The sequence below is a fragment of the Castor canadensis genome, chromosome 12, assembly GCF_047511655.1.
Source record: "Castor canadensis chromosome 12, mCasCan1.hap1v2, whole genome shotgun sequence".
Taxonomy (NCBI): Eukaryota; Metazoa; Chordata; class Mammalia; order Rodentia; family Castoridae; genus Castor; species Castor canadensis.
In genome coordinates, this window is record NC_133397.1 from 37,813,003 (window position 1) to 37,825,511 (window position 12,509).

At 39.7% G+C, this 12,509-nt stretch overlaps 1 long non-coding RNA gene across 1 annotated transcript in view; it reads right to left on the bottom strand.

The window, feature by feature from the left end:
* Positions 1-1,426: 1,426 nt before the first annotated feature.
* LOC141415028 (uncharacterized) overlaps positions 1,427-12,509 on the bottom strand; it is a 31,719-nt gene continuing 20,636 nt past the window's right edge. Inside the window, exons 3-5 of the long non-coding RNA XR_012440049.1 lie at positions 5,271-5,336; positions 4,660-4,785; positions 1,427-2,454 (exon numbers count right to left, since the gene is read on the bottom strand). This is a non-coding gene — a long non-coding RNA (uncharacterized lncRNA). The remainder of the gene's footprint in view (positions 2,455-4,659; positions 4,786-5,270; positions 5,337-12,509) is intronic.

Consider the following 12,509-nt stretch of genomic DNA (forward strand, 5'->3'; position numbering starts at 1 on the left):
CATATTTTAAAAACATAAATCTAATCATTTTCCCCCCTGGTCAAGACTTGTTATGACTTTTCTATCACACTTAGAATAAAAGTCTGTGGTTACCTGCTAGCTGTTGGTAGCCTCCTACTCAGTGTAGCCTTCCCATGATGTCTCACATGTATCTCTCAGATGTCCCAATTTTCATGTATAATGACAGCATACCGTTTATCTAACTTTAACTATGTGTGAGCCAGTACATTTGATGTTTAACATACATAATATTTAATGACTCCTCAGTGTAAATATTTTATATCCTCTTTACAAATGAGGTAACTGAGGCTCAGAGAGGTTAGATAATTTATTCAAATTAGCAGAGAGAGATAGCGATATAACTGGGATTCACACCCTGGTGTTTGTGGTTTTAAATTTAAATTCTTTCCATTATTCTGTGCTACATCTTTGGGATCAAGACACTTGGGTGCTGTCTTAATACTTTCAGTAAAATTTTACTTTTTGTGGGGGTGGGAGGGTGGGTACTGGGCCAATGTCCTGGTGCTGAGTAAACTCATCCTATGTGAAATTCCCTGGTCTCCAGAAGAGAGGTTTGGAGGGGAGTCCAAGCTGTTCCTCCTGAATGATGGAGCTTATAGGACTGGGGAAAACAATCCCCTGATGAGCAGCCACAGTGAGGGGTCTCTTTTGTCTCCAAATGCTAATAGTTCTGGATTCAAGCTCCTTTCTCTCTTTGACTGGACCCTGATATAATAACACAAGAAACTTACAGCATATAATTTGGCATTTACTGGTATGGTAAGCTCACAAAAATTTTGTTCTCCCTGACAAGGCACAGCTAATTCTATCAAAATAAATCTCTGAAGGAAAAAAAGGCTTTCTTTTAAAGACTATGAGAATCCTTTTCAAGAACAAAAATAACACTTAAAACTGATGTTCTGTGTATCTTCTTTTTCTTCTCTTTTTCAGAAGAAATTCTGCCCTTTCTGATAATGGAAAATAAAGAATGTCAAGGGAGAAGTGCCAAAATTTGGCATGCTGTGAGAGTGGAAATTTCTACCACTGCACTTTGAATTTTGAAGGGTTTTGGGCACAGGTTGTGTAAAATCAGGCTTCTCATCCACATGGGTCATTTGCCAGTGCCCAGATCCATGAATGGCTCCAAAGTTTTTCACACTCATCAGACCTTGACTGGGAACAGACCACTATGAAAGCCAAATTTTTCAATATTTTCGCTAACTGGTCTCTCTTATGTTTATTCTCTGAAACTTTGTGGACATTTCTCTGCCAAAATTGTGTTTGATCAGAGATGTTTTTCTTGCTGGTGGATTAGAAAGGTTGAATAGACAAGCTAAATTTTGCATGCATTTCGGTAAAGCCACATTTACTTTGGGCTCAACATTATGCTAAATGATATAAAGTGGAGAAGAGGAAGAGAGCAAAAACACATTTATTGAGATTCCGTTATGTGCCAAATAACTTATACTGCATATATAATTTCATAATATGTAGGGTAAACATTGTTTTTCATGATTACAGAAGAAATGAGACTTTGAAAGTTTAGATAATGCATTTATAGCCAAGCTAGAGAGAAGAATGAGAATTGAATTCTCAAATTATTAAATATGAAAACATTTGTTCCATCCATTGTAAACATTTGCACAAAATTAAAGTTGAGATTCTCTTCCAAATGTGCATGACCGAAGAAAACACCAAATTTTCAAATTTCATTGATAAATTCTGAAGAAATGTAGAGAAGAGGAAGAACTAATGGTGTGTGAATAACCAAAGAAAGTTTCATGAAGATTTCAGGGTAGGGTCTGGGCTACAAAACCTGAGTAGAATGTATATGAGCAGAAATGAAATTATAGCATGTGAAGAAAATTACAGACTGGAAACCAGAATGAACTAAGAAACAGAGGGAAATGACAGTAGCAGGGATTTGACCTCAGGGCTTCACACTTGCTAGGCAAGCTCTCTACCTCTTGAGCCACTCTACCAGCCCCAGACCTCTTTAATACAGGCGCTGGACTGGCCCTTCAGTCCTCCATCATGTGGAGTTGAAAGAGACAACCAGATCTGGGGTTTGTGTCGGGGGCTGGAGTTCCCACACAAGATGGAAGGCCACCCTGCTACTGGAAGGTCCCCAGAGCCAAGCTCTGTTCACCGTAGACATGGAAGCCTCAGACCCAAGTTTTTAAAGCAGTCATGCCTTCACATCTGTCACAAAGCCCATGCTGCCAGTGTGGAGGCCAAAGAAGTCAGTTCGCTGAAGCATATCCATCTGTGAATCCAAGCCAGTAGACACATACTCTGTAGAAAGTACACATGGAGGACTGGCTCCCATCTCTCACCTGTACCTTCTACAAGGGAGATCAGCAGTTGACTGGAGGCTCCTCCTGTGCTGGTGGTGGGGCTCCAAAGCACCTGGTTGCTCAAAGCAGGTGGCTGGGAAGAGAGGCTGCCACTCACCTGTTAGCCAAGTAAAACCTCAGAGTGAGAGAGGAAAAAGGTTCCTATTCTCCAGAGAGTCCTCTGGTGTCCTCAAAGTCCCTTCCCCACCAATTACAGGCATGCAAAGCTCTGCATCCTTCCAAGTTCCCTTTCCTGGTGCCACTATCTCAGCTGGGACCCTGCCCACTTATTCACAACAGCAAAAATAAATGAAATATTGCTGTGGAAAAAAAAGAGAGACAACCATTTCTGAGTGGAAGGTGATGTGCCAGCACCATGGACAGCGCTGTCGTGCTGCCTACAAAATCTCCAGGCGGAGAGGTTTATAATTAATAGAGTAAGTTGTTCATACCACACCAGTGCAACAGGATCTCTTAGTGAGTTTCAAGGACTCATCTTTCTACAAAACTTCCCTTTCTTTGAAGTCTCACCAGAGAAGAGAGCCTCACCTGCACTCTCTGTTGACTTTCTGTATACACACACACATGCACACACAATCCAAACTTTTCAGAAAATTAAAACTCATTCTTTTTACAAAGATTGAGGACACTGCAGGGGGGGGAAATGGAGAAGATTTCAAAGTGCCACTTTTGCTCTTTTGAACTCAATTTTCCCTGAGTAGGTACCAAGACACGGAACCAAACTGGCTATGAGCATCCTCCGACCAGTCAGGTCTCCCTGGTCTGTGGCTCCCAGTTTGCTTCTTGCTGAGGCCTAAGATGGAAAAGAAAGAAGAAAAAATCCTGCAGAGGCTAGATGGCCTAATTCTAAAAGTATGTTTTGAGGTTTTGTCAGAGTAGGAGATTTTTGTTTGTTTCTTATTTCTTATTTGCAAACTTCTTAAAAGGCTTAGCTTAAGGTTGAACCTAAAAATATCTCAGGGCTAGAGCCAAGGTAGAGTAGTGTTCTTTGCTGAAGGGAATAGATGAAAAAATGGAAAGAAGAGTGTAAGTGGATTTACAATCCATAAAGAGAACATAGCACATCTCTTCCTTAAGAAGAGAGGGATTCTGTCATTGAGGGCAGTTAAGAATCCACTGAAGACACTAGCACTAGGTTTTGTTTTTTTGGTTTTTTTTTAGTACTAAGGTTTGAACTGAAGGCCTACACCTTGAGCCACTCTTTTTTTTGTGGTGAGATAGGGTCTTGCGAGCTGTTTGCCCCAACTGGCTTCAAACCATGATCCTCCTGATCTCTGCCTCCTGAGTAGCTAGGATTACAGGTGTGAGCCACTGGCGCCCGGCTTTGCACTAATTTCTGATAATAATGATAGGATTAGTTTCTGATAGTAAGCCTTCAACAGATCGTGTGGTCTTTGATTTTTCCAAGACTCTAATGTGACATTCATGGATCTCTCTATCTGAGCTCTTGCACTTCAGAAGGTTTAACCTCTCATCTAGTGCTTTGTCTCCATCAGACCTCAGTGAACCCCAAACCATAGTTCTCAATGTCACCTTTGGCTGGCACTCTCTAAACACCACACTTTTGTCTCTTCCTGAAGATTTTTACCCATCTTTTAAGTCTTTTGTTTTCATAGGCTTTAATGTATCTACAAGGCAAACTTTGCATATTGCTTTTTTGCACTGGGAGTATATCTTGCACTAGATTATAACTCCTTGAGAGTAGTAACTGTGGCTTACATTGCATATAAGGAAAATTCTGTGTCTCAGGCTACAATGGCATACCAGTTCTTCAATTAGACCTTCAGCATAGACCACGAAGACTAGGACCTTCTTCAAAGTGAAAGAACAGACAGGAGCTGAGTGAATTGTCACCAGTCACTCCTCTTCCTCTGCCCCTAATGAATTCCTTTGTAGCAGAGAATGCAGTGTTAGTTTCCTAATTTAATCATCTTTTTTTATTTTGGGGGCTCTTAAAAGTTAACTTTACCCTAATGTTTTTCTAAAATGCCACTTGGCAACAGTGTATACAGGTGTTTTACATAACTACTGTGTACCAGAGGCATCTTCAATAGAATGTGGTGATCCTGTCCATTTCCATTATTAACTCCCCTCCAGACAGATTTGTTACTCATTTGTTTAATTTGTATCAGGTTTCAGCCTGACATGCAAGTTCTCAGTCCTACTACAATATAAGGAATATTTTTCTGCCTCAAAACATACATCTTAGTCAGTATAGCAATTTTTTTATGTAGAATACTGTGTTTCTCTGCTGGGGAGGCCAACTCAACCCACACTGGACATTCATATCATATTATTTTACCTTCTGGAAGTACCCTGATGGTCAAGGCGACAGCATTGCTCAGGGTCTCCTGTGAGCCATCCCATGGACTAGGTGTCATCCCTCAACAAAAATGACCCAAAGACTCTCAGGAACATGAGCCACTGTCTAAAGACAAGAAAAATTCCAGACATTTCTTAGATGGGATGCTTGGCCTCTTCTGTTTTGTTAGCTGCTGACCTGGACTAGTAGTGGATCCTCAGGAAAATGGGAGACTCTAATCCTCTCAATAGGAGCCAATATTTTATTTTCTTTCCTCTGGGTTTTCTTTGGCCTTTAAAGGCCCAAGAGTCATGCTTTGTAGCCCAAGCTGGCCTTGAACTCATGATCTTCCTACATCAGCCTCCTAAGTGCTGGGATTATAGGCAAGTACCACTATGCCTGGCTTGGAAGTTCAAGTTTATTGTCTCTTCACCTTTTCTAATTCTGAGAACTGTTTACCTGCCATGGTCAAGGAGTAAGGAGGGAAGTGATTGCTCTCCACAGGTCCACTTTTGGGATGAGGACATTTCCCATGCCTGGTCTACTCTTTTTCCCCAGCTGATTGTCTTCTGATATTCAATTTGGTTTTAGGTATCTCTGGTGGATTTTACCTTTATCTTTACATTGACTGCTCCTGGGACAGCTCTGTGATATCAGAGAGGAGAGAAAGGCAGGGGCTGGAAGAATAAAGAGAAGATAAAATTAAAAATGACTCTTAGCTGGGGGCGGGTTACTTACACCTGTAATCCTAGCTACTTGGGAGGCAGAGATCAGGAGGATCACAGTTCTAGGCTAGCTTGGACAAAAAGCTCAAAAGACCTCCTCTCCAAATTAAGCAGAGCAAAATGAACTGGAGGTGTGGCTCAAACAGCAGAGCACCTGTTTTGCAAGTACAAAGCCCAAGTCCAAAACCCAGGCTTACCCCCCCTCCCCAGAAAAAAGAAAGAAAGAAAAAAGATGGCTCTTTTGATTCTCCCAAGCTTGCTGCAGGAATTCCTCTAGAAAAATATCTATTTAGAAATCTCCTGCTTTAGAATTTTAACCAAAAGACTGTGTAACTCGGACCAACTCCTTATTTGCTCTGTTTCCTCAGGCATCATGGGAGATTTATTAATTCATGTACTCAGCAAACACTTACTGAGTAAGTAAACTATGCTCATAGTAGGAAATAATTTACTGGGGTTTGAACTCAGGGCTTCACACTTGCTAGGCAGGTGCTCTATCACTTGAGCCACTCTGCCAGCCCCAAGAATTGATTATTGACAATAGGAAAAAGGAAGTAGAGGTCCAAAGGGAAATATTACAGAGACTCTGACCAGGAAAGGTTTTTAAAGGTGATTTCCTGGAAGAGATCCCATTTTAGCTAAGATGTGAAAATGAGTAGAGGTTACTTGGCAATAAAAGGGGAAAGAACTATCCAGATCGAGTTCCTGAGGCTAAGAGAGCCTGCTCTGCAGTGGCATACCTGGGTATTGTACACTCACGGTAGACGCTTTCAAAATGCCCCCTTCTCTCTTGAGCAGAATTCTTTAGTAATAGTCACAAGGCGAAATTTAAAAATGGCCAGAAAAATGTAGATAGTGACATTTTTCTCTTATTTAATATCCCATATAGAATGTAAACAGATAGGGGTTTGAGATGTAGCTCAGTGATAGAACACATGCTTAGCATGGGCAAGGCCGTGGCTTCAATTCACAGCTCCCCACCTACACACACACAAATAGTAAATAAAAAGATATATTACAACAACACAAAGAAAAGTGTAATACAGTAATACATCTTAAATTCAGAAATGTATCTTTTGAAAAAAATCAGCCTGGGGCCAAATGTATAATAACATTACAACTTCTGTTTTTGAGATTTAATTTCTACATAGACATCAATGACCATGTCAAAACTAGTTTTCTTTGCCTGCACTCATTCAGCAGTGAGTATAGCCAGGTTTGCCAACCTATCTCCACTCAGAGGTGGTCAAAGTGCATTTTTGTTAATGTTAATTTTGAAAAGTTTCTTTCACATGAAGCAACAAATAGACAAATAGGAAGTCTTAAAAAATAAGCATAAGGCCTGGAGGTATGGCTCAAGCAGGAGAGTGCCTCCCTGGCAAGCACAAGGTCGTAAGTTCAAACCCCAGTACCACAAAAAAGCCTAAGTTTGGTAGAGATTCACTAAAAATTTTATTTCATAATAAATTCCAGAAGCTATAATACTTTCCACCTCTTTTTCACTCCCCTCAAGAATAATGCTAGAAACTTTCAAGCATTTCCATTTGGAGTTTTTGTATTTCAAAAACTTTACAATTGACTTTACAATCTCTGTGCTGTCATTATTTTAAATCTACCAGTGGGAGATGTTGGTACTTTGTACATTTGGATGCTCTCCCCTTTCACTTGAATTTGTAGCAGAATATATAATCACACAATTACAGTATAGAAGGAGCATTTTACATACATGTTTTCAAACTTGTTACATCCAACTACATATCACTCTTTTACATAGTATCTTTTGTTTTGATGTTTGAAACTTAGAAAGTTTGAAGACTGTATTTTAAAAATTCATTTGTATTAAATACAAGCAATATTATGAAAAACAGGTCACACTAAGAGGAGGTCACTAATAGGAGAGGGAGGGTAAAAGAAGGAAGTTAAGAAGGTCAATGTGGTTGATGGACGTCCTATACAAGAATGAATATAGAATTTTTAAACCTGTTGAAATCACCATAAGAAGAGGACTAAGGTAGAAAGGAGAAATGTCATTTTTTTATGCACAATCGGAGAACAGGAGGGCAGAACAGGTCCTGTCTGGAGGGCTGGTACCAGAAGGAGGGGGGAGAACATGGGAGAAAGGTGCAGGAGGGTGAATATGGTGAAAATACTGTGTACACATGTATGAAAATGGAAAAATGAGCCCTGCTGAAACTATTCCAGGAATGGGGGAAGCGGGGATAAAGTAGAATGATGGAGGGGTGAATCCAACTATGATATATTGTAAGAACTTTTTAAAATGTCACAATGTACCTCCATCACAACAATAAAAACAAAACAAAACAAAAAATTCACTTGTATTTCTTTCTTTTTTGAGTGTGTTGTGTTGTGTGTGTGTGTGTGTGTGTGTTACTGTGATTGAACCTAGGGCTTCATGGTTGCTAAGCAAGCACTCTACCATTTAAACTACTCCCCAGACCTTCACTTGTCCTTTCCCTCTATCACTTTTTATGAATTTGTGTTTTTATATTTAAATATTTGACTCAACCGAAGTTAATTTTGACATTGCAGGGTAATATGTGGCTTTATTTTTTTTTTTAAGTATCTACATAAAGTTGTCCTTTTAAAGAAAAGGAAGAGATCAGTCAATGTTTCCTAAATTTCCCTAGTGACAAAATCCCCTAAGCACACTAAACTATAAATTCTAGGCCCTGGGGCTGGTCCTGTAATCCCAGCTACTCAGCAGGAGGCAGAGACCAAGAAGATCATGGATCAAGGTCAGCCCAGGCAAAAAGTTAGTGAGACCCATCTCAACAAATGAGCTGAACTGGTGTGGCAGTGCATACCTGTAATTCTAGCACTGGGAAGGTGGACGCAGGATGATTTTGAGTTTGAGTCTAGCCTGGCCTACATAGTAACTTCCATGTCTTTTTTTCTCCTAGGATTCTACATATGAGAGAACATGAAATACTTTCTCAGTCTGGCTTATTTCACTTAACATGATGATCTCCAGTTCCATCCATTTCCTTGCAAATGGCATGATTTCTCCTTTATGGCCAAATAACACTTTGTTTTATATATATATATGTGTGTGTGTGTGTGTGTGTGTGTGTGCAATATAAATGTGATATATATCACATATATGTATATATAATATACTATATGTGATATATGTATATATATTATATTATATGTGATATATATGTATATATAATGTATATTATATTATAATATATATGTGATATATATACAGATAGATAGATAGATAGATCTCACATTTTCTTTATCCATTCATCCATTGATGGGCACTTAGGCTGATTCCATTTGGCTATTGTGACTAGCGCAGTGATAAACATGGGTGTATCTCTACTGTTTGCTGACATTGATTCCTTCAGTTATAAACCCAGGAGTGGTATAGATGAGTCAAATGGTTGTTCTACTTTGCTTTTGTTGTTATGGTTTGTTTTTGGTGGTGCTGGGGTTTGAATTCAGGGTTTTGTACTTTCTGGGTTGGGACTTTACCATTTGAGCCTTGCCCCTAGTCCTTTTTGCTTGAGTTATTTTCTTGATAAGGTCTTGCTTTTATCCCAGGGTGGCCTGGGTCACCATCCTCCACTTTGTGCTTCCCATGGAGCTGGAATGACAGGTGTGAGCCACCACACCCAGTTTTTTGTTGAGTTGGGGGTTTTGTTAACTTTCTGCCCAGGCTGACCTCAAACTGCAATCCTTTTGATCTCTACCTACTGAGTAGCTGGAATTATAGACATGAGCCACTGCATCTGGCTTGTTTTTGTTTTCTTAACAATAGCCAATCTGACTGGGAGGAGATGGAGCTCAGGGGAGTTTTTATTTGCATTTTCCTGATAGCTAAGATGCTGAACATTTCTCTCAGTTCTTATTGACCCTTTGTATTTCTTCTTTTGAAGGATGATGGGTTTTTTGCTAGTACTGAGGTTTGAATTCAGTACTTTGCATTTGATAGGCAAGCAGCACTCTACTGCTTGAGTCATGCCTCCAGCTGTACTTTTTTTGAGGTTTCTGTTCAGTTCATTTGCCACTTATGACTGGACTAATTATTCTTTCGGTGTTCATTTTTTTGGTTCTTTATATATTCTGAATATTAATCCTCTGTCGCTGACAAAGGTTCCCCCCCATTCCCTAAGCTGTCCCTTCACTCTGTTGATTGACACTTCTTTGCTGTGTAAACTCTTTTTAGTTTGATGCAACCCCATTTGTCTTCCTGAGCTGTTGGGAGTCCCATTCAGAGAGTCATTGCCTACATCCTGAAGTGTTTCCCCTATGTTTTCCTCTAGTAGTTGCAAAGTTTCAGGTCTTACATTAAGGTCTTTGATCCATTTTGAGTTGATTTTTGTGCAGGGTGGGAGATGGTGACTAGTTTTAGTGCTCTACATACAGATATCCAGTTTTCCCAGCACCATTTATTAAAGAGGTTGACTTTTCTCCAACACATATTTTTGGCACTTTTGTTGAAAATCACATGGCTTTGATGTGTGGGCTTACTTTGGGGTCCTGTAGTCCATTGCTCTACATGTGTGATCTTTGGTCAATGCCAGGTTGTTTTTGTTACTGTGGCTCTACCAAGTTGGGCCAGTCTTAATGCTCTCACAGCAATCATCACTAGAATGCTGGCTACCCTTAAAGGATGTGTGACCTTTGATGAGGCATTTTCTTCACTGAAGACAATCCCTCTATGAGGCTAACAGCTGAGGGCCAAATCTCAGCAGCACCAGCAGCTGTTGGAGAATAAGCCCTTCATTCCTGAAGGAGGATCAGACAGTACATCACGGTATCTACTATGACTCCCAAAAGTTGTGGAGGTCCAGCTGAAGTTAAAACTTCAGCCAAGGGCTGTGGTCCCTCTCCATCAATTTCTCATGGTTTATCAGCTCACATTTGCATATCTAATTTTATTCAGAATATGGTGAATCTTTGAAATGCAAAGAGAAGAGACATTGTCTGGAAAAACAAGTCACCTGGCTAGAGAGAAGGGTAAAAATAAGTACAAATTACACAAGGTTGACCCCATTGTCGTAGCTGATTGCGGGGAAGACGCCAGAACTATATGACAGATCAACTTGGGGCTATTACAGATGGCTGGGAAGAGGGTACCATATTAATTCTGTTTCAGTTCTTCTAGTCACTGTATGACTCTTTTGACATTTTGAGAATTTATTGGGGAAAAAGCAAAGAACTTGCCCTCACACCTTGCTAGCTGCATCCTTCCAGCTGGTTCTGAGTCCCACTGTTCTAACTACAGAGCCTCCAGTATAAGTCTAGAGATGAGAAAGAGAAAGAAAATATCTTTTTAAAATGATGATAATATTCCCAATCTCTGCTCACCCTAGAGGCTCATTGTGAAAATCACAGTGATTTAACTTGTTAGCAGTTTAATTCACTTTTAAAAGATTAACCAGACTAATTATTCATCAGATTTCACCATCTTTGTCAGCCTCAATAAGGATCTTTTGTTACAGTGATTAATGTGTTTTAATTGTAGCTTCTCTCAGAGCAATAATTCGATCGCACAGTATTTGCCGAATCTATGGAAATCTTGGAACTGCTTTGACAGCTGAGCTATTCTTGGGAAATGAAAGTAAAGGAATATATGTAACTAACAAAAAGTGTTTTATAGCGTATCATTAATATGGATTTTCTCTCTCTGACAGAACTTGCTCTACTTCAGTCCTTGAAGCTACTTACTGTGCAGTCAATTTCCATCCAGAAACATCAGGAGGTACAGCTCAATTAATAGAGGTGACTGGACTTACTGCAGGTGGGATCCTCAGACATATGCTAGTTGTCGTAATAATCAGAGCAAATATACATAGGTCACAGGGAAAGCTAATCAAGTAGCCAGTGTCATAAATACTCATCCAGTTAAGAGAGTAGATCCTGTGCTGTCCATTTCTATTTCCTACATAATGCTGCTAGCTCATTACTTGTTAACAAACAGTAGCCTTGATGTTGGGGTATCTGCATCAATAACAGCTGATGGAGTCAGGCATAGTCTTATTTAATTCATGTAGTAAATCTAGAAGGTAAATGTCAGTGCTATCCCCATTTTATAGCTGAACATGCTCAGGTTTATAGATATTAAATAATCTGCTCTGACAGATTCGATTCCAGGTCTGTCCAACTCCAGTATTTATGTTTTAACTATGCACCGTTCAGTCCCACCCAACAAAATGCTGTTTTAGAAAAAGGAATGCTTTTAAAGAGACCTGTGAGTTCTATATAGGAACCATAATGACCATGCCTTGAATTACTGTCCTCATGCTTCAGGCACCATGACTCACACATTTCTCTAACTTCTGAGCCAGAGGTTGGAGACTCTGTTTTGCCTTCACTTGGATATAAGAATTGATCAAGAAAAGATTCTATGGTCAAATATTAATAAACTCTTCCATGGTTAGTCATTATATGTGTTTTCATAGAGAAGGCTCCAAGAAATACTATGGTTCAAACAAATTGCTTGTGTTAAATCTGATTCCTCAACTGGTTTGACCATAGAACTTTCTTTATAGTTATAGTCACTAAAAGTCCATTAGGGCTGGGTGCCAGTGGCTCATGCCCATCATCCCATGCTATGAGGGAGACTGAGATCAGGAGGATTGTAGCTCCAAGCCAGCTGGGTCAAAAAACATTTGTAAGACTCCATCTCAACAGAAAGCAAGCTGGGTGTGACTGCATACTCCTGTCATCCCACCCACAGAGGAAAACATAAAATAGGAGGATCACAATCCAGGCCAGTCTTGGCAAAAAGTGAGACCCTATCTCCAAAATAACCAGAGAAAAAGGGTTGGAGGTGTGGTTCAAGTGGTAGAGCACCTGCCTACCAAGTGTGAAACCATGAGTTCAAACCCCAGTACTGCCCAAAAAGAAAAAAGAATCTGTTAGAAGCCATTTAGGATCATTAAATAATAATCATGTCAAATTTATTTAGTACTTAGTATATCTCAAATAGTGTTCTCAACTTCACATAGATTAACTCATAATAATTTTATGAGGCAGATATTTTTAAAACAATATCATGAAGTAGGTATTTTTTATTAAACAACGTTCCCAAGGTTAGAAATTACTGTAGTAAGTGGCAGAGTCAGGACCTGCATGAAGGTTCTCTCCTCA